Genomic DNA, 21,797 nt, shown 5'->3' on the forward strand with positions numbered 1-21,797 from the left:
TAATATGATGCATCTTTTTAGATGGAGCGACACACTAGCTCCGGGCAGGCCATCCGATGGAAAAGCATCCTTTTGGAGCAGATGGTTCTCCTCCACTTTGCCCTGCAGAGGGCCAGGGCACTTGTTTGTGCAGGGAGCCTCGGCCTGAGGGCGGAGAGGCAGCTTGTAAAGTTATTCCCATGGGGCTCCTTTCCGTCTGCCGAGCGTCACCCCTGACACAGGATGGAACAGGCAGGCGGCTCCTTCCCTTCTTTGAGGTGAATGAACGGTGTCATAAAGGAGGACTTGTATTGAGCAGCGTGACGTGATGCAGAAAGAATGTTGTGATGAAATACAAAACTGCATGTTATAAAAGACCGTCATGGAACTCGTTCGGGGTCCATTTTGCAGTGTCTCCCTTACCAGAAGATGTTTCGAGGGATAAGTTATAGCAGTAAAGGGCTGAGCCTCCATGGCATCGGCAGCCACCCAGGGATCCTGTGACACTCTGGGCTGTAAGCAGAGAGAGGCATTCAGGTGAGTGCACACACCAGGCAGGCAGAGAAACCGAAGCTCCCGGAAATCTGAGCTCAGGAACCTGGAGCTGAGCCTGGCAAAGTTGGGAGCGTGAGGGCTTCTGGATCCAGAGCTGCTGGGGGCGTGGGGGTGGGCACCGCAGCAGGAGTTTCTGGATCTTCACTCAGAGGCCGTGACTGATGTAACACAGCATCCCTGGGCCTGGGCGAGCCGCTGCCAGCCAGCTTCTCACCTTCCCCACCGGCTTCCCCACCCACAGTCCCTGCCACCTCCGGACTCCTCCGTTCTCGTCACTTTCTCCATGCCTCTCTGGTTCCCCATGTCCCTCCAGCCACTCTCTCTCATCCTGATCGTTCTCCTTCCCGCACCTCCCGGCTTGTTCCTTCTGTATTTTCTAGTTCAGGTCTCTAAAGAGACAGGCTTATGCCCCAAGCCCCAGGCCACGCCTTGGCACTGCCCATCCCTGGTCCAGGTGGCAGCACCTGGCAGGCAGTGAGGTTCAGGCAGATCAAATACAGTCCCCTAGGCTGCTTCCTTCAGTAAGAGCTGTGGGCGTGGAAGACGCCACACGTCTTATATATCCAGAAAGATATTTTTATTGTGCCCCTCTGGTGTCATGGACACTTTAAGATGGATGGCTGGGGTCCCTCCTAATTTAGTAGCTCTAGACAGGTAACTGGGAGCAAGCATTCCACTTACACTCTTAACATTGGAGGTGGTACTTCTCTCATAGGGTGTCTGTTATAAAAGGAGACAAAGGTAGAATATGAGAGGACCTTGACTCAGCAGCCTGGAGATACCAGATGTTGAGCGGGCTTCCCAGGAGAAGAGCCAAACCTGGGTGATGGTGCTGTGCCAGCTTTTAAATATTTGATTTAAATGGATTGGAAACTACTGACAGCTTTAATTGGAGGAACTCAAGGAAATGTCCATAAAGGGTTCAGTGTTCTAAGCCTGTTTATGTATCTGTTTAGGAGGTTGGGTTCAAGCAAATTTTAAGTACTAGGGCTTTACCGTGATCAGCCAGGCACCGAGTTAAAAACTTTACACGCCATCCTGGTCAATCTGCAGGACAAGCTGGGTATTAGAAATTAGAGAGGTTGAATAAAACAATGTTCTCAGCGGCACAAAGGTGGTGACCCACCTGCGAATTTGAGCGTGGGGGTCTCTTTCTGGACACTGTCCTTCTCCTCTAGTGCTGTCCCTCTGCCACTTCCCCAACCCAAGCAGCTCTCACTGCATAGTGAGGAGTCACCCTTGAGCCTTTGGGGCCTAAGGCAGGAACACACATGTCTATGCAGAGCTTGGGGGAGAAGCATCCGGCGGGAGGGAGGAGGCACGCGGCCCAGCGCCGCTGCTTTGGAGGGTGTGCTAATTGCTTGTTTCTGATGATCTCCTGAGAGCCTTTGCCGATGGCCCTGTGGGTCAAAAGAGAACTCGGCTAGAACCAGGAAACGAGGAGGGGATCATTATCTTCATTTTGACTGTTCTGCAGGGTATGCGCTGGTGTTCCCTGAGAGAAAAGGCAAGGCAGCCCTTCAACTTTCTAAATCACTTGCAGGAATAAAAGGACGAGAAATAGGTCACAAAGAAGCCAGGGGCCACATGCTAAAGCAGGCCATTCTAAATTACAGAGTATTTTGGCATGTCCCAGGCCAACAATTGGTGTCCAAATGAGTCTGCTTCTTTGTGGCTTACTTTTCAGGGGTGAGTGTTTATGGGGACAGGGTGCTGCCAATGAAGTGTCATTTTAGAGGGAATCAAGTCTACCCACAGACCTGGCATGATTCTATCACAGTTTGGAATACCTGGCCTTCTTTAATGCACAGCATGTCAGCCTGTTTCAGTGGCCGAGTCACCTTCCTTGCATCTTGAAGTAGTTTGCATGGAGGTAGAAGAAACACCTCCACCTTCTCTTACAGGACATGAGATTTTTCTCCTACGAGAACATGACAGGGTGAGTTGTTAGAAGCCTCATTGCTGGAAGAGGTGGATGAGGCTAAACAGGGGGAAGCCATGGTAATAATATATAATGAGCTGAAATAGAAATTTAATTGTGTTTAGATATGTTTTAAGTTTGTAAAAAGCAGACATAAAGCTGTTATGCTTTTCATATCTTTCCAATTTATTTTCCAAGAGTCCTATTCTCTTCACTCTTTAAATAAGAACAAGTGAATAGTGTCTATTACCGCGACTCCTGGAAAAAACAATGGTTTGTATTCCCCTGGTGTCACAGCAGGCTTATTTAGCTAGTGAGTAATTCCCAGAGCTGTGGTGACTTCATCAATGGATCTGATGCACAAACAAAAACATCCTTCACTTGGCTCTGAAAAAAATAAAAGACGATTGTTGGACCTTTTGTCGATGGTAAAAATCGGTCATGAATAATGTATGTGTGTGTATTTGTGTGTATGTACATCTGTGCGCGTGTGTACCCAGAACTTGAGGACACCTTGATACATTAATGAACTCTAACCAGGAGCTTTGAACCTGACTATGAGAAGGAAATACACAAAGTAAATATGAGGATTTTTTTTCCTTTTGATGTATAGCAACGACATACTATGGTATATGCTCTATCGGCATCATATATTTCTACCATATTGTGCCAACATCCCTGTTTGTCCCAATAAATGAAAATTTCCAAGTCTAACAAAATTTGAAGAAAACAGTGATCTTGGCATCTCTCCTTCAAGCAGTAAGGGTGAAATTAAGTTAAATAGCATTCCTCTGATCGTTTCCATCAAATATGTATGAAGTATGGAAGTCAAAAGAGAGAAATCAGACAAACCAAAACATCCTCTATTTGTCCAAGTGCTGCTGTTTGTACCAATTATATTTGGAGTAAATTTCCACTGGACCCAGTGTATACATTGAAATCTTCCTGAGATTTAGATCTTGCATTTCTTATGCTGTCCTACTGGCCTATGATTTAGCCAAAAAAGTAAATAGGGCCAAAGTCCATGGCTTTCTCTTGTGCATGTGTTTTATTAAAATACTTTCAAGTTGTAGTAAAAAACCTACGTAACATAAAATTTATCATCATAATCATTTTAAGTGCATAGTTCAGTAGTGTTCAGTATATTCACATTATTGTGCAATGGCCATGCCAGAAAAAAGTGAGGAATGAAAGGGAGGTATTTTGGGAAGGAACTTGCATACTCACTAGAACTTATTTCTCAGCAGTATAACCATGGGCCATGTAGATAAATCTATTCAGGCAACTCTCCCCTTGAACAATTGCTGTTGGCATGTTCCATGCTCATCATGGGCAAATTTAACTCTGCTTCTCACAGTTCCCACTTTAGGAGTCTTGGATGGGGCTACTTAGATTTCCCAGATTATTCACTGTTCTAGCCATGCCTGCATGGCTAAGCCATGTCCGTTCAATATATTTCAATTAACTGGGCATAATAAACCTGAAATATTTTGCTCTATTAATGATGGATCGTATAGATGGTGGGGCCAGATTTAGTCATCTACTCAAAATACTGCTTTGGTAGGGCTTAGTCTTTAAGTCATTTAGAACAGTCATGGTCTTAAATGCTTTAACTGGAAAGACCTGTTTTAGTAGACTCATTACAAAATTCCTAAGTGGTCTAGGTTTATTGAACTATTATTTTTGGTAGAGATTTTTTACTACCAAAATTACTATTTTTCCATGTTGGCTTCTTCATAAAGAACAGAGGGCAATGGGATTGGTGGTGTCTTTGCAGCACTAGGACGCAGGTTCAATCCCTGGCCTGGCACAGTGGGTTAAAGGAGTCTTCATTGCTGCCGGATCTGATCCCTGGCCCAGGAACTCCATATGCTGTGGGGTGGCCAAAAAAACTTTAAAAAAAAGAAAAAAGATCAAAGGGAAATGCTTGTCGATATTTGCATAACGAACCAAGGAAGGAGAATAGGTTTCTGATTTTCGGGAGTAGTGGAAGGTGTTTTACCCTTTTTCGTGCTCTGGCCATAAGGTGAGAGAGGAACCCTTCTCTTTGGAATGCTCCATGTTTGGTCATGCCTAGGGAGAGGGGACACCTTATGTGTTGCTCACTGACCACAAACTGTCAGCACAGCCTTGGACTGTCCTCTACCCCCAGCCAGCCTGCCAAGCACAAACCCTAGGCCAGTGAGACAGTATTTGGACTTTGGGGGAATTAATGTTACATGAGACCATAAGGGTCAGGCCCTAATCCAGTGGGTCTCTTGTCCTTCTAAGAAGAGAAAGAAACACCAGAGCCCCATGGGAGGACAGTCAGGAGGCCACCTACCAGCCAAGGAGAGAGACCTCTGGAGAAACCAGAGCTGCTGACACCTTGACCTTGGAGGCTGAGCCTCCAGAACTGTCTGCTGTAAAGTAGACTCCCGCTGTCGAAGCCCTCTAGCCCACGGTGTTTTGTTATGGCAGCTCCAGCAGATAAGCCATCACAGTGGCTGTCCGCCTAAGAATTCTGGAAGAGACCTCCTTTGCTTCACCTTTGACTGCTTGGTCAGAGAGAGCTGTCTCTGCAGCAGCATCAGGGGTCCCTCTAAATCCTTCCGGAGTCAGACCATCCTCTTCGCCAGCAACCGTCTGCCATCATCCTAATCAGTTTTAACCCCTTCACTTGTCAGCTATTCCCACCCTCATCGACAGCTTGGCTATTTGAACAGTTTTTCAGCACTGCTTTCATTGCCTTTAGTGCCCCTTTGTACGAGTGGTGATTGTTTTCATTGCATTTGCATTATACCTTTGGATAGACCTCATCCGAAAATCAGGAAGAGATCCATTATGACACTGCGCCGATGAGGAGGAAAGGACGTGGGCGGTAGGAAGGGCTATTTTGGTTGGAAGGATTCCTGTCAGTGCTCAATTCACCAGTGAATATGGTTCTAAGGTAGCATAGGCGTCCCCCCAACCCTCTTAGCTGTAGAGACGTGGATATTCAGATGACAGAGTTCCCGTGCATCCTCCCTTCGAACCAGTCCTTAGACGTCTTGATATAATTTTTATATTTATTTTTATTTTAGAAACTGAAGATTTTTTATTTTTTAATTTTAAAAATTTTAATTATTACTTTTTAAAATTATAGTTGATTTACAGTGTTGTGTCAATTTCTGCTGAATAGCACAGTGACCCAGCTGTGTACATATGTGTGTATGTGTGTGTGTGTGTATACATATATCTATATATACTTTTTCTCATACTATCTTCCATCATGTTCTATCCAGAGAGATTGGATATAGCTGGACCTTTTTTTTTTTTTTTTTTTTTTTTGCTTTTTAAGAGCCACACTCATGGCATATGGAAGTTCCCAGGCTAGGGGTTGAAACAGAGGTGTAGCTGCCGGCCTACACCACAGCAACCCAGGATCCCAACCGTGTCTGCAATCTATACCACAGCTGAAGGCAATGCCTGATCCCCGACCCAGTGAGTGAGGCCAGGGTTCGAACCCACCTTCTCATGGGTACTGGTCAGATTTGTTTTCACTGCATCACAGCGGGAACTCCCTGTACCGTATTTTTTAATAGCAAAGGGCATTGAGTTCTATGGAGATAGTCACACAAAGCTGAGCACACAGTTATATACAAAGCACTGCACAACTTAGTTTGATCCTAGAAGAAAGTATGGGAACATACCTTTGCTGAAGAAACCACCCTTAGGATTAAGCAACCCACAGAATGGGAGAAAATATTTGCAAATGAAGCAACTGACAAAGAATTAATCTCAAAAACATACAAACACCTCCTGCAGCTCAATATCAAAAAAACAACCCAAGAAAGAAAATGGGCAGAAGATCTAAATAGACATTTCACCAAAGAAGACATATGGATGGCCAAAAAACACATGAAAAGATGCTCAACATCACTAATTATTAGAGGAATGCAAGTCAAAACTACAGTGAGGTCCCACCTTACACCAGGCAGAATGGCCATCATCAAAAAGACTTCAAAGGATTTTAAAAGCCTTTTTATACCCATCGTTTTATTGGATTCATTATATCCTAGCAGATAGTTAGTGATGTATTACTCTTTCTTATTTTCCCAGCTGATGGCTCCTGCTAGTCAGGAACAACTAAACTTACAGAAGAAATTGGTAGTAATAATAGTAATAATGGCAATACAGTTGAGTGTTTACCACACTCCAGGTATTGTGCTAAGTGCTTTACTCACATTTGGGAGTATGAATTGGCTGAATGAATCAGAACATCACTTCAAAAGGTCATGACCTTGGATACTGCGTCCATCGCAGAGGGGGATGGACAGCGCATCCGTGCTCAGAACACTCTTATGCAGTGGACAGTGAATGGCATAAGTTGTTAGCATGCCCTTCTGGAAATGTCTGGTCAGGAGTCCAGGAAATCAACCAGGAATAGAGAACACATTATATAAATATGTCTAGGGATACATTTGGAAGCCTTATTCTAATAAAAAACAGAACTAAGCTATGATAACACACTTAGTGTATTCATTTGGGCTTAACTCACGTAGTAGTAGGTACAGGAAAGTGGCCATAAGAGACAGATCGGAGTATGTTTTCATCTTTTCCTAACCTCATTTGGCTTTAGGAATTTCTCTGAATTGTTTTCATGCTTAAGGATGTGAGAAAGATATTTTCTGTTTGTGCATTGTATCAGTTCAGTCCCTAAAGAATATCTCTTTTATACGAAACGTACCTAAAAATGTCATGGTGATTTTTCTAATTGTCAAGAAACTAAAGAAGCTGGCGGCTTGTGCAGGTTTACAGATTGTCATTTTGCATGGTTAGAGTATTATGAAAGATCTTTGTGGCTTTTAAAAAAAACTACGCTAGACTGTTTGGCTTTGCTTGGTTGCCATTTACTGGACTGTTCTAAGCCTCCAAAATAGCAGAGGTAAGGAATTAAACCAAGCCACATCTGTAGCTATAGTTGTTTCTGTGCAGTATGGAGAAATTAGCCCAGTAATGTGTTGAAGCAGAACCAGCTTATCATTGAAGTGCTAAGAGTAATTTGCAAAAATATTTTGTAATAGGAATTATGGAATCAATCCAATGAAGTGAACAGAAATTCCTAATAGGTAAGTTAGCCTCCCAACTTGAAACTTGAGTTTAAAAAGATACATTGAGACTAAGCATGTATTGGAAGGAGTTGGTTAAAGCAACTCCTTTAAGATAATGTTTTCAATGCAAACACACTGACTTGGGAGAGTGAGTCTAATTCTTTGGTTCATAGTTTAGAAAGCTGGACATATGCTGTTCTCAGATGGAATATATTTTGCTGGTTTATTCAGCTAGTGAAAAGGATGGAGGATTTTGGCATCTCTACCTTTGTTCTTTCCATTCTGGGCAGGATAAATTCTTCTGGGATGACATAGATGATCTCCAGTAGCATTCTAAGATAATGCTGTGCCTGCCACTTAGATGTGTGGGATGAAGGAATTTAGCTAATAGCTTCATAGAAATCTGACAGATAGAATTTAGAGACCATATTTTTAATAACTGGGCATAAATGGGTTTTGAGAATTGAATGTGGTAGATAGATTGCCAAGAAAGCACAAGTTTAATGCTGTTACCAATTAAGATTAGGTTTGGCCACATGTGACCAAAAGCCTAAAATAAGAGTAGCCTTAACAAAATAGTTTATTTCTCTTTTAGATAAAAGAAATTCAAAGGTAGGTCATGTAGGACTGGGATGATGACTTCCCTTGTGCTGTCAGGACCCAGGATTATACTTCCCTGCTCTCAGTCTTGATTAGAAGGATTCTGGAGTTCCTGTTGTGGCTCAGCAGGCTAAGAACCTGACATAGAGTCCCTGAGGATGCAGGTTCAGTCCTTGGCCTCACTCAGGGGTTAAAGATCTGGTGTTGCCACAAGCTGCATGGACGAGGCTTGGATGCAACATTGCTGTGGCTGTGGTGTAGGGTGGCAGCTACAGCTCTGATTTAACCCCTGGCCTGGGAACTTTCATATGCCACAGGTGCAGCCATAAAAAGGGATAGAGGGGAGAAGGATTCTACCTCATGGTCTAAAATGGCTGTTAGAGCTCCAGTCATCACATCACATCTACATTCTAGTTAGTTGGAAAGAGGAAGTGACAAAAAAGGGCAACCCTCCCTCCGCCAAAGGGAGGGTTCTTAGAAGATGAGTATCTCTTTGGCTGAAACTTGGCCACCTGACCACACCCAGTGCAGGGTGCGAGGAGAAGCCAGAAAATGTAGGCTGGCGGCTCACTGGCAGGGTACCTCTCTAAATGTCCCGTTCTTATTACTACGACAGAGACAAGAGAATATAGGGAGAAGAGGAGCAAATACTTTTCTATTTACACCAAAATGAGAGCTATATGAACTTTAATAAAAGGTGGTACCATAGGTGTAGGTTATCTTTCTCACCATGGAGAAAACCAGAAAACCTCTGGAAGAAACTCATCTTAGAAAACAAATAGTCAGTAGTTGATTGAAATAAGATGTTAAAGCACTGATTGCTTCTGAACAGCCTTACATTTCTTGTGCAAGCAAAAAGGAGAGATGTGGCCAGGGAGCAGAGAGACGGAAATGATTAAATGCCAACTCCATGACTTTTAGAGCAGTTCATTCAGCTGCCTACCCACAAAGCACTTCCCAAGGAGGTTATGGCCAAGAATTCACTTGGCCGGGCTTGGCCATTTTTCATTCGTTTCAATGACCACCTCCAGGAAAAAAAAAAAATTCTCAGAGAAGAAAACCCATTGAAGGGCTTGGGGAGCACGCACAGAGTAGATTTTCCTTTAAAAGAAAAGAAAAAAGAAATAGCTTAAAACCACCTATGTTTAATGAATCATTTTAGAGCTCTTGTTTCCACATGTGTGTGTCTGAATTTATGCATCAAAATTAATACAAATATATACAGACCTATTCAAGGTCAAGTTAATAATTTTACCGACTTAGAGGCTCCATCTCTTTTTCTTATTTTAATGATGTTGAACAAAAAGAAAAAATAGAAGAAAATGCTTTTAAAACAGCCTGGCCAAAAAACATGAAAAGACTTTTATCATTCAGTAAACTGCAAGTCTTCCGTAATCAGGGGTCCATAAACTCAATTTAAGGCATGGGGCAAAATTTTGTGTCTGATCTGTGAACAGTATTTGGTAAACCTCAGTCACAGGTTTTTACAAGCTTCTTAGTTCACCTTATAAGCTCTCTAGGAGCTTTTTAGGTATTTAAAAATGACCCATCTAGGTTTTCCTCTCTGAGATACCCTTTATCACCTCAAGGGGTCGCTTTGGGCCCTCCCTTCCTCCTCTGTTTGGCACGGGTGCGAGGGAAGGCCAGAGCACTCCCCAGGCGTGTCAGTGTCAGTTGCTTTAAGTTGGGGAGTTTCCTCCCAGCAATCTCTCACAGTCTCCAGGAGAAGCGTGAGGAAGGTGATGGATGTGGAGGCTCCAAAGACCAGTTCTGGTACTTCTGGGCCTGACGTGATTGTGGCCTTGAAGACAACAGCCGGAGCAGCTTTTCACCCACTGTCTTCAGCCTGGAGCTTTAGCTGAAATTCAGAGCCATCAGGCAAATTCCCATTCCCATATATCCAGTTTACATGTAGTAAGTTTTATATCTTGGATGCTTTTTGACTCTAGTTTACCTTTTTACGCATTTTAGTTACCTCTCTTTTTTTCTTTTTTTTTAAATTAAAGCATTGTTGATTTACAATGTTGTGCTAATTTGTGTGCAAAGTGACAATAATATATATATATATATATATATATTTAAATTATATATACACACACACACACACATTCTTTTAAAAATATGGATCACTTCATGAATTTGTGTGTCATCCTTGAGCAGGGGCCATGCTGATTTTCTCTGTATTGTTCCAGTTTTAATATAGGTGCTGCTGAAACAAGTACTGTAGCCTCTTCTTAATTAATTGTTACCTTCTGTGGTTGTTGGAGTGCTTTATTTGTTTGCCTCTGCTATTCTAGACGTCTAGTGGAATCTAGAAAGGTTGGTATCAGCCAGTGTGTCAAAAGCTTTAAATTTAATAGGCATCTCGGAGACGGTTTTCCAGATTCCAACATGTGCTAACAGATTGCTTGCAAAAATAATGTAACGAGGTATTTTTTAACCTCATTCTGAAGTTTACCTTTTCAGCAGTAAAATGGGGATTAGGACACTTCGGGCTTATGATATGGTGAAAAAAACTATAACCAGTTGAAGCCAGGGGTGATTTACTACTTGTGCTTTTCTTCATGCCTACTGGAGAGAATTTGCAATCTGGAAATAAATGACCAGCATATTCCAAGTTGTCTCATCAGTGGTTTCAGAAAATGCTGTAGTCAGTTAGTGGTTTTGTCATTAAAATGTTGGACTGTTTAGTCTTCCAACCACTAGAATTAAATAATTTGCTTAACTAACAGTAATTTTTTATATTTCCCAAATCATTTTTTTCATCACAGACTTTCAAGTACCTAAGTACATATAGAATTTTTTTGTTTTGTCTTTTTAGGGCCATACCAGAGGCATACGGAAGTTCCCAGGCTAGGGGTCAAATCGGAGCTGCAGCTGCTGGCCTACACCACAGCCACAGCAATGCCAGATCTGAGCCGTGTCTGCGACTACACCACAGCTCATGGCAACGCCGGATCCTTAACCCACTGAGAGCCGGGCAGGGATCAAACCCGTGCCCTCATGGATTCTGGTTGGGTTTGTTACTGCTGAGCCACAATGGGAACTCCTATATGGGATTGTTCTTAGACTCTAAGAGATATAAATGGAAGCAAGCTTTTACTCACACGTTGTGTTATGGTTTGTAGTCATGAGACATAATTGGTTACGTTATGAGAACTAAAAAAACTATTAACTATTTATGCATCCATTCCTTCCTTCATTCACATATTACTTGTTTAACACCTACTTAATGTGCCATGCACCCTTACATGTGCTGGGGTTTGGTGATGATGCATGAATGAAGACCCTGCTCTCGGAATGCTGTCACTCTGATCAGAAAACAGATGGGGAAAGGGGAAATGCGTGAACGAAGGAACGAATGAAGAAGTGAGATGTTTCAGATAGTAAGAAGTCTCATTAGGATGGTAAAATGGAGAAACGGCGAAGAGAGTTAAGTGGGTAGAGAGCCGGTAGTCAAAGAAAGCTGCCATCGACGAGAGAAACGAGACTTGAATGATGTAAAGGCGTCAGCAACGAGAGACAGGCAGGCGCGCACATGCAAACCTGGAACCCTGGAGGAAGAGAAACGTCGCAACGTCAGCATGGGTTGACTGCTTTAGGGAAACTTTTTTGAGTTGTTGATGCGTAGCTGTCCACACTATGCATCTGGACATAGTTTGCACATATTTTTAAGGGGTTCCCGTCATCAACTAATGCTTATTGAACTGTCAGCAAATATTTATGGAAGCCTGCTGTGCTCAAGAACACTTATTAAGTGCAGAGCACTGACTCATGAGTTATAAGGATTTTCAAAAGATAGGATTCTATGGTTTAAGGGAAATATTTCAAAGGAATTACAAATTTATTGGAAAAAAAACTCCAGGGCCTTCTTGGCGAAACCCGGTACATTCCAGATATCCAGCAGATATGAAGCCAGAAGATTAAACCAAATAGGTAATCATTTTCTTTCTCATTGCCCAACTAATAAGAATTGTAGAGATGGGCAGGAATTCATGGCTGGGACATATGTGAACTCACAGTGGACCTAAAAGGAAGTAAGCTTTTCATTGGCTAATTTGCTTCTTTAGGATTTTGTGCCTTTCGAGGAAGCTGAATATCTCTATTATATGGAGAGAGGCACCTGTTTTCTGCAGTGCCTTGTGGAAACGTAGGAGGAGCCTTCACAGAAAGGGACACATCACAGCTGACTTCCTCTTATGGCAGTGGCACCCTTGAAGAGGCAGGTGGGGAATGATCAATATGTTATTTTGAAAAAAAAATAGGAACAAATATTGTGTCAGGTTTAAACAGTGGCCACAAAAGATGCCGGACACTGTAAAATGTCCTTCTGTGGTTCAGTATCTTGCAGGACAGGAGCACAGACTCTGGAATCGGCCCTGCACATGGTTACATGAATGACTTAGCATCTCGGAGCCTGAGTTTACTCATCTTTAAGATCATAGTGATAATGATAATAGGTACCATTAAAAAAAATCTTGTTAGGCAAGGCACCTAATGTGAGTGAGAGCCATGCTAAATTGGAAGTTTTTAAATTTCTATCTTAGTGTTGGAAAAACAGGCTTAGGTAAGTAGGCAACTTATCAGTACGTGGCAGAGCTAGACTCACAGCCACCTCCCTCGGCGGCCAGGGTCATCCATCCTCAGCATAGTTTACCTTGCGGGCTTGTTAGGAAGCTTAGTAACGGTCCATGCAAAATGCTGCCAAGCGGGCTGGTTGCAGGAGGATGTAATAGTTGTGGCGCGTTCCTCATGATGCTGATGATGAGGCAGCGAGGCTTTTAATAGGTACCCGCCAAATACCCAGAAGACTATGGCAAAAGCCAAACTTTCTTGCGTATAGGCAAACCACGAATATGCCATGATAAGATCAAATAGGCTGACTGTGCAGAAATTGTGCTGTTCTAGAGAGGTTGTGTGAGATGCAAGAGGAGAGGGGTTTGGGCCATTCTCAGTCTTTTTACCAGGACAGTGCTTCAGCAGATAGGAATTATTGTTATCATTTAGTGTTGATTGTGTCAGAAGGTACCAAGCTGTGTGACTAGGTAGTGGCACAGAGCATAACGTCTCATCTTGTCTCAGACCTGCACTCTCACTGGTGGATCCTAGAGTTGGGATCATGGGGAGTGGCAGGTGCAGGAGGGGTACTCCTCTGGTCTCCAGGGGTCGTTTTCATTGACAGCACCCCCGAGGAGACTCTTTATTCACCAGATCCAGCTCCTTATGCCTTTGGCTAGTTTCAGATATCACAATGACCTCTGAAGAGTTCCCCTTGTGGCTCAGCAGGTTAAGAACCTGACAGTGTCCCTGAGGATTTGGGTTCCATCGCTGCCCTCACTCAGTGGGTTAAGGATCCAGTGTTGCTGTGATCTGTGGTGTAGGCCACAGATGCGGCTCAGATCTGGCGTTGCTGTGGCTGTGGTGTAGGCCGGCAGCTGCAGCTCCGATTTGACGCCTAGCCTGGGAACTTCTGTATGCTGTGGGTATGGCCCTAAAAAGAAACAAAGCAGGAAAACCACCTTTGAGTTATTAATCCTTGAAGATATCAAAAGAATATACTTCAGTTAAATTATAAGCTATTCAAGAGCAATAAGCTTTCCTCCCTAATAATTGGTAGCAGAAAACTTTTTCCCCCCTTTATGTTTGGACTGCATTGTTCTGCCACTTTTCTTCTGCACGATGGTTCCAATGACCTTGCTCCTTTCTGGTTTGTTCTGATAGAAAGGACTTGAGCTTTCTCTTGCTCTCACTCAGTCAGGCACTTGTAGTCGGTGCCCACATGGGAAGGAAGATTCCGCGGGCTGGTGGTGGAGCAGGAAGGTGAGGCGTATTTGGTGACTCTTTTTTTCTTCCTCCATCCAAGGACCTGGGGTCATCTTGAGATCTGTGTGAACAAAAGAACAATTCGATATGACAAAATTTAACTTTCTGAACAATTACATTTTAAAAACAACCACTTCTTCCACTGTGACATTAAAAAAAAAAAATTCAAAATGTGGGTGTGTTTCCCAAATAAAGAAACAACATCTGGGATGTTAAAAGAGTACATAGACCCAGCTGAGGCAACATGTAGGTGACAGTGATTGCAGAGGACACTGAATCGAAGCGGTGTAGGGATTTTAAATGTTAGCACTTGGTCGGTGCCCGTCAATATCACACAACGCTGCTGCTGCCCTGGGAGCGAAGCCATGTCCCCGGGTGCTGAGCGGGTTTGGGTACAGGTGTGAAAGCTGCTGCTCCGCGTTCAGTTAAGTTTTTAGTTTGCCGAGACCTTTTAAAGATGATCTCCTAGATTTTCGTTTTCATAATCCTTGTACTACTGCCATGAAGAACCCACTGCAAGGTAAATCATTGGTGTAAATAAGTCATTGGCGTGAAAGTTGATCTCAAACAACTTCTGGCATTTAGTACGGACTGCCTGTGGGGAATTTTTATCTCCATGTGTAAGAACGCTCTTACCCCAAACTGCCACATCTAGGAAGTCATTAGACAAGACACCGCCAGGTAACCGAGGACCTGCCTCATGTGACTTCAGGGAGCGAACTTTTCTGTGAGTGACTTGAGTTTCTTTAATAAGATTTGATTGCAGTTTAAGGTGAATTAAATCAGAATGTCTATATTCCTGGTCTTAGTGCTCAGGGAACCTCATGGAGATGATGCCCTGTCAGGGTTTTGAGATTCGTACTGAATAGAATGGGAAGCCCCTTCCAGGACCGAGTCCGAGGATGAGAATCACATTGGGGTCAAAGGCATTTTCTTAGGGTGGAGGAATGCACTGTTTATTCCTAAATTACCTGGAGATGTGGATTTGATTCTTACCAAACCAAATCCCTGAGTTGATTCCTGGGAGGTGATCTTTGGGGGGAAAACAGTATCTATGTAATAACTTGGAATTTTTGGTCAAACTTCTCTTCACATTTCTCAGTTGCTTGGCACTTACAAGTTTATCTAGTAAACCAAACTGGTGTATAGGCACATTTTAAGCAATTTTGTATCAAAACCTTTGTGAAACATTAGGGTAATTTTTCCTCTCTGAGTTATTTGGGTGATTACATCACCTGCCATTTTGATTTTTCTCTATAAATATCAGCATAAATAAAAGAGCATAACAACTGCTCAGATTCTTTACTATGCATCTACTTTTAGTTTTCCTTGTTTTCCTCAGTCACGTGTGATGTGGTTCCTTTAGTTATAATCTAAAAATACCACTGGCGTTCAGAAGGTGATACATCTTGAATACAACCTGTAAACCCATTTATTTCTTCAGTGGTAGGAGGTGAACCGTGAATCCTAACAGGCTATATTATGAATGGAGCTGAAAATGAACCTAGCTAACCCTGTTCCTTTGGCATAGAAGCTGTGAACATAGTCTTTTCTGGTGATGAAGGTAAATTGCAAAAGCCAGTGTTTTCCAGGCACATGGACTCAAACTTGGGCAGGAATGATTAAGGTGATGATACATTCAGGGTGGCAGCATCATGGGTGACCGTAATCAGGAGAATTAATAAGTGCAGGTGTTGTTTGGAAGTTCTGTAGGGGGATGTGCTTCAGCAAAATGAGGGAGAAAACCGAGAAAAAAGAAGATGAGGAGTTCAGGAAAAACCTTTCTTCTCTCTGAGGAGTGCTGAAGGGGAGTCTCAGGATAACAGCAGAGCTGCTGAGGAGCCGAGTGAGATCAGCACAAGAGGGTGCAGGGCCCCTGGCAAGTGGACTCTGGGGAAAGGGGGTTTTTGGTCCATAGACCACGGGGATGATTAAAGAGCTTGAAAAAAAAAAAAATTCAGCCATGGTAATGCAAGGAAAATGAAAAAAAAAAATTGCCATTGGAACTGTGAGAAGCTGTGTTAAAAACCACGTAATAAAGGCAGTTAATTTTAATGTAATACTTGGCTTTACTGTGAACAGTATAGTTGCCAAGCGCAGAGAGCTCATTTTTGCTCCACTAGGAATTTGACATAGTTTGGGAGGTAAATCAGGTGATTTCATTGGCCCAATGTTCAAGCCAATTTTAAAGGAAGTAATAGCCAACATTTTTATACCCCTTTAAGCTATGAAACACAGCACACACTATCTTGTAAAATCCTCACAATTCCGAAGGACATTATTATGGTCAGTTCTCTTTATTTGTGATATAGGGTCTGTTAAAGTGGCCAGGAGCACTGGTTTGCAAACCCTGAGTGGTGGCTTCTAGGAGCAAATCCAGGGTTCAGTGCCTTCCAGCCTCTGGTCACATTTTTGCCCAATGATCCATCTGTCACCTTGTTTTATGTGTGGTTCTGTTTAGAGACACTTTATTTAATACATACTGTTGATTCATTAACATTGGACTCACGGCCAACAGCATGACTAATTCATGGCTGGAGGCAGCTTATGTAACGTGGATTTTCTCTGTCCGGCACATCACAGCCTTCGCGTGCTTGGGAACACCAGGCAGCACGCAGCAGTACCTTGGGGGCCGTTTTCAACAGCAAAATAACCAACAAAAAGAACAAGAATTTGAAGAAAAATGTAGCACCAAATAGACCGTGAAAAGGGCCCTTGTTTACAGTAGGAGAGCGGAACCAAGAAGGCAAGCGGAGCCTTGTTCCACCCCAGCTGGGGATGCATGTTTCCCATGATGCTTTGCACATGTCCTTGACTGACCTCGGAGGGGCCACCAGCACTGGGTACAGATAAAGCTTATCTGGTGGGGGAATTAGTGAATGTGCAGACTGTCGCTGTTTAAGGATCAAGTCCAGTATCCTTTTCTATCAATTAAAAATTGCCTGCCTGCCACGTAAGAAATACCTGGTAGAAATGATTCCTGTGCTTTCTGCACTTGCTCAGTGAGGCTGTGCCACCTGCTGAAACAACCTCCCTGACTCAGGGAGAGCACAGAGGCTTAACACCCGTCCACAGGGTGTGAGGCTGGGGCAGGCTCTGCTCCCTCCAGTCATCCAGGGATTCAGGCTCCTCTGTCACTTGTCCTTCCAAGAATTCCCTGCATCCTAGCAGCTGACCTGCAGTGCAGAGAGAAGTGTAGAGGAGCAGGGGGAAGGTTTTAGGGACAAAGCCTGGATGTGCTTTGCCTCATTTCCATCCACATTCCAGTGGCCCCGCCTAGCCGTAAAGGAGGCTGGGTAATGTTCTTTTCCAATGTTGCCCAGGCACAAAAGGAGTAGGTTTCTGCGAATGTATGGTGTTTTCTCTGTCCTACACCACATAGGAGGACATAACCAGATTTTTAGGTCATTTTATATTCTATAGGCCATTTTTCGTCGTCTCTTGATGACAAAATGACGACTGATAGCCCTATCTGTAATTCAAGAAAATTCTGGAAAGAAAATTCAAGAAAGATTGGAAGTTGAGGTTTTGTTTTCCGTGCAGTGAGAGTTTTCTTCTGTGCCAGGGCAAATGAGCTGATTATTTTCTTATACTTAGTTGGGTATTTCAACAGAGTCTTTTTTCAAAATTCAAAGAGTTTTCCAAATGAAATGACTTGATTTAAAATTAAAATAGATACAGACTCATTTTTCCCCCCTCAATAAATTTTCTGCACTCAGGTTCTTGCCTCCCATAATTGAAGGCAACCATAATAACGGATTTGATTGCACGGCTTTTACTATTACTTTTGAGGTAATTGCCAGATTGGCATACACAGTAATTTGTATGTGAGAGGTGATCAGATGTGAACATTTCCATTCACTCATCTCCCTGGAATTCAGACACATCACTGCTTCTGGCTTCAGAATTAGGACCAGTAATTGCGGCTCTGGGAGGAACTGTGCATCCGAAATAGGCTCTGTTTCATGTGTGACCAGGAATATTATCAGACTTGCTTTGGGAGGCAGAGCTGAACAGATTCCTACCTTACTCTATACACTGAAGTAGCAATAGTGGTCCTAGTAGTAGAAATAGTAGTTGATTTGAAAATTTAGCAGGAAGGGTACGGATGAGGATGGCGTCAGGGGAGCCCTGGCTTCAGGATGTGTAAGGGTGGGGACCAGATGAACAGAGCTGAAGAGTTGGGATGAAAATATAGAGCATCTTCTCTCCTGCTTTTAATCCTAATTTTTTTTTTTCCTTTTTACGGCTGCACCTGTGGCCTGTGGACGTTCCCAGGTGAGAGGTCGAATCGGAGCTGCAGCTGAGGGCGACACCACAGCCACAGCAACACTGGATCCGAGCCGTGTTTGCGACCTCTGCTGCAGCTTGCGGCAACACTGGATCCTTAACCCACTGAGAGAGTCCAAGGATTGAATTCACATCCTCACAGATACTATGTCAGGTTCTTAACCCTCTGAGCCACCACAATAGGAATTCCTGCACCGTGGATTCTTTATGAAGTTTGGGTTTCTCCGTTATAGAAAGCACTTTCATTGCTCTGCTAGTCCTTAGTTAATAAGCATTTACTGATTGTCCTGTGTTTATAGTATTGTAACAAACACTTCTTGGGGAGACTGAAGAAATGATTCTAAGAAATTTAGGTCAGTTCTTTTGCAGGAGTGCTGTTGCAGAAATAGAAAGTCTCTTGAACCAGCCACATTTTCATGCCTTGGCCCCGGTATTACCTTGTTTTAGGTATACTCTTGTTTGATCTCACTGAGCAGCCATAAGAGAGACGAAATTGCTGAGAGTTATAATCTTCTTTTGTTCAAGTTCTGACTTGCAATTTATCCTGATTTCTTTTAGATTTGACCTAGTTTCTTTGAGGCTTGGGCCTGAGGGCTCTGCTCATTTATATGATTGACGACCTGTCTTTTATTTTGTGCTATTGACAGAAAAGGAAAATTAACCCCAAATCCAGTCTTGGTAATTAGGCTGCGGCTTAACTCACCCACATGTCCTGGGGGGTCAGTTTCTTTTGCTGCTTGTCTGTCCAGTTATCTGCAAGTTGACGGCACATTAGCACCTGGGCAGAGAAACCCTTGTCTGTCAGCGGTTTGTCCTTGAACCAGATAAGTCTTTTTTTTTTTTTTTTTTTTACTTTCCCTTATTCTTGAAGGGTTGTGGATTTGGGACTTAGATTTAATAACCCCCCCCACCCCCCCGCAAAGGCCTTGTTGTAGCCTTCCATGTTGAAAATAGAAACATGCTAATGAATGAGGGTGTCTTTGTTCTTATTAGGACTCTTTATTAAGAGAGGAAGCAGTCTCTCGCTCTTTTTTTTTAAGGGCCCCACCTGTGGCACATGGAAGTTCCCAGGCTAGGGGTCGAATTGGAGCTGTAGCTGCCAGCCTACACCACAGTCACGGCAACACTGGATCTGAGCTGTGTCTGTGACCTACACCTCGGCTCACAGCAAAGCCAAATTCTTAACCCACTGAGCTGGGCCAGGGATCGAACCTACATCCTCATGGATGCTAGTCGGGATTCTTACCACTGAGCCACAAGGGGAACTCCAAGAAAGGAAGCAATCTTAATACAATGTCTGTAACTTTATTCATTTAAAAAAAGGGGGAGATACTTTTTATCTCATGTGTAATTAACCAGCCACATTCTCCAAGTAATACTATTTACTTGTTCGTACAAGATGCTTATGAGGTTTGCGGTTATCTCTTTTCTTCTTCTTTCTGCTTTTCTTTTTAATGGCGCTGGTTTCTGTAGACCTAGAAGATGTCTGATTGGGTGACAATTCCAATCTGTTACCATCTCATGGTGCAGGATGAGACAGAAGATGAAGATGAAATATTGTTTTAATATGCCCTTTCCTTAGTTGTCAGCAGCTTTAGGGACTCACAAATAGCCTGTGGTTTATAAATATTAAATAAGGGATTCATTATCGCAGAGAGTCAGCATGACTAGCCAAACCCAGAACCCTAGTGATTTAGGCTATCATGATACCGTTTATGAGGAGAAATTCAGGACTGAAACATAGTTTCTGCTCTCTTTAGCTGTCTAAGAACACAAGGGGACTATTCTGCTGTTATGCTAAGGTACCCTCAGGTCTGTGTTAAGACCGCATGTTAATAACCTTTAATAAGACCCTTCAGCATGGAATAGTGGAGAAGGCAATATAATACGACTACCTGGGGGTCAGACTTCTGACACCGCATTCTTTTGAGTGTGTAGAGACAAGAAAATGAGACACAGGGACATACCTAAGCACCGAAGAAGACAGTTGTCACAAAACCCACATGCTTGGTTTTGTAGGAAGCATATGGAAACACCTTAGACTTTTCAACTACAGCCCATTTCATTGTAACTCAGTGAAAACAGCAATTCTTGGTTTAATAAATTCAATTTATTTATACATATATATATATATTTTTCCCCAGAACCTTTAGTTCTTTCAAGTTTATGTGGACAACACATTATAAGACAAATCTCACCCTGAGACAATTGAGACAGAGACAGCAGGATCACGAACTATAAATGATATTGAGGTCTGGGATCTTTATTGATGACAAGTACCTGTGCACATCTCAGCACCCCTGAAGGCATTATCATATTATAGAGGCCAGCGCTGGGACAGAATTTATAATGATGACCCCAAGGCACCACGAAGATATTAAATTATGCTCAGCCTTGTAGGGAAATGTATTGTTCTATTTTAAGGACATGCTGTGAAAATTATTTTTTAAAGGGCCTGGCGTCCTAGGAAGAAAGCACAATTATTCAGTCAGTTCACATATGTGAGTCCTGTGTCATCTAGCTGAAGTACTGTTCCTTTCCCCTCAATTGGCATTTATTAAGTATGTCTGGTCTGAATAATGAGTGCCCTGCTCTTGTTTTCTGATGGCCGTGATCTCTTTAGTTCTGTTTCCACTCTTGACAGGGGAGAACAGTGAAGAGGGTCTTTCTTTCTCCCTGGACTAAGCTCTTACCTAGGATGGCCCCAGTGAAGCATTTAGCAGTTAGCCTGTCCCAGCCGGGCTGAGGGCGGGGACTTCTTTACCTGAAGCTCCCATGTTTTTCTCTGAGACCTGCCTTGTGAGCCTTGTGCAGGGTGACCCAGTCCCCTCTCTGCCTGGGCTGAGTCTGGTTTGAAGCCACTTTCAGGGAGCACTTGTGGTCCTGTCTCCCTGGCACCCGGGCTTGGTCCCCAGGAGCTTTTCCAGACCATTCGCAACTCTCGAGGCTCCCAGCCCTGAGTTCTTCGTAAATGACCTCACCTCCGGTTGGAAAGTTTCAGTCTGTCTGACGTGAACTGTCTCTTACTTTTTATTTTCCCACTTCCGATTTCTCACATTCTCAATCCCTCCTCTTCCCGGGGTCTCATCAGAAGAGTCACCATGCTGTACATCAGAAAAAAATATATAGAGAAGTAAATGATTAAAACAATTAAAAAAGGAGTTCCTGTCGTGGGAACTGTGCTGAGCTGTGGTGGAGGTTGCAGATGCGGCTCGGATCCCGCCCGCATTGCCGTGGCTGTGGTGTAGGCCGGCAGCTACAGCTCTGATTGGACCCCTAGCCTGGGAACCTCCATATGCCGCGGGAGCAGCCCAAGAAAATGGCAAAAAGACAAAAAAATAAAAATAAAAAATCAATGTAAATTAAAGAAACTGAAAAAAAACCCCAAAGAGCAGCCCCTTCTGCTTGGGGCTGAACTCTGCAGGTGGGCCCTCCTCCCCCTCCTCATCACTGACATCAGCTTTCCCTTCCCTCTGGCTTTTCTGACCGCCCCCCTGCACGCCCCCCCCCCCCCGGGTTGCCCCTCCCCCATTCCTTAGCCTGACCCATCTGTCAGC

At 43.4% G+C, this 21,797-nt stretch overlaps 1 protein-coding gene and 1 non-coding gene across 29 annotated transcripts in view; one reads left to right on the forward strand and one right to left on the reverse strand.

The window, feature by feature from the left end:
* NCAM1 (neural cell adhesion molecule 1) overlaps positions 1–21,797 on the forward strand; it is a 328,180-nt gene that overhangs the window by 62,105 nt on the left and 244,278 nt on the right. The window lies entirely within an intron of this gene.
* Positions 10,243–10,349, reverse strand: LOC125112311 (U6 spliceosomal RNA). The gene has a single exon (XR_007131105.1). It is a non-coding gene; the product is annotated as a U6 spliceosomal RNA (small nuclear RNA).

The sequence above is a fragment of the Phacochoerus africanus genome, chromosome 11 (assembly GCF_016906955.1).
Source record: "Phacochoerus africanus isolate WHEZ1 chromosome 11, ROS_Pafr_v1, whole genome shotgun sequence".
Lineage (NCBI taxonomy): Eukaryota > Metazoa > Chordata > Mammalia > Artiodactyla > Suidae > Phacochoerus > Phacochoerus africanus.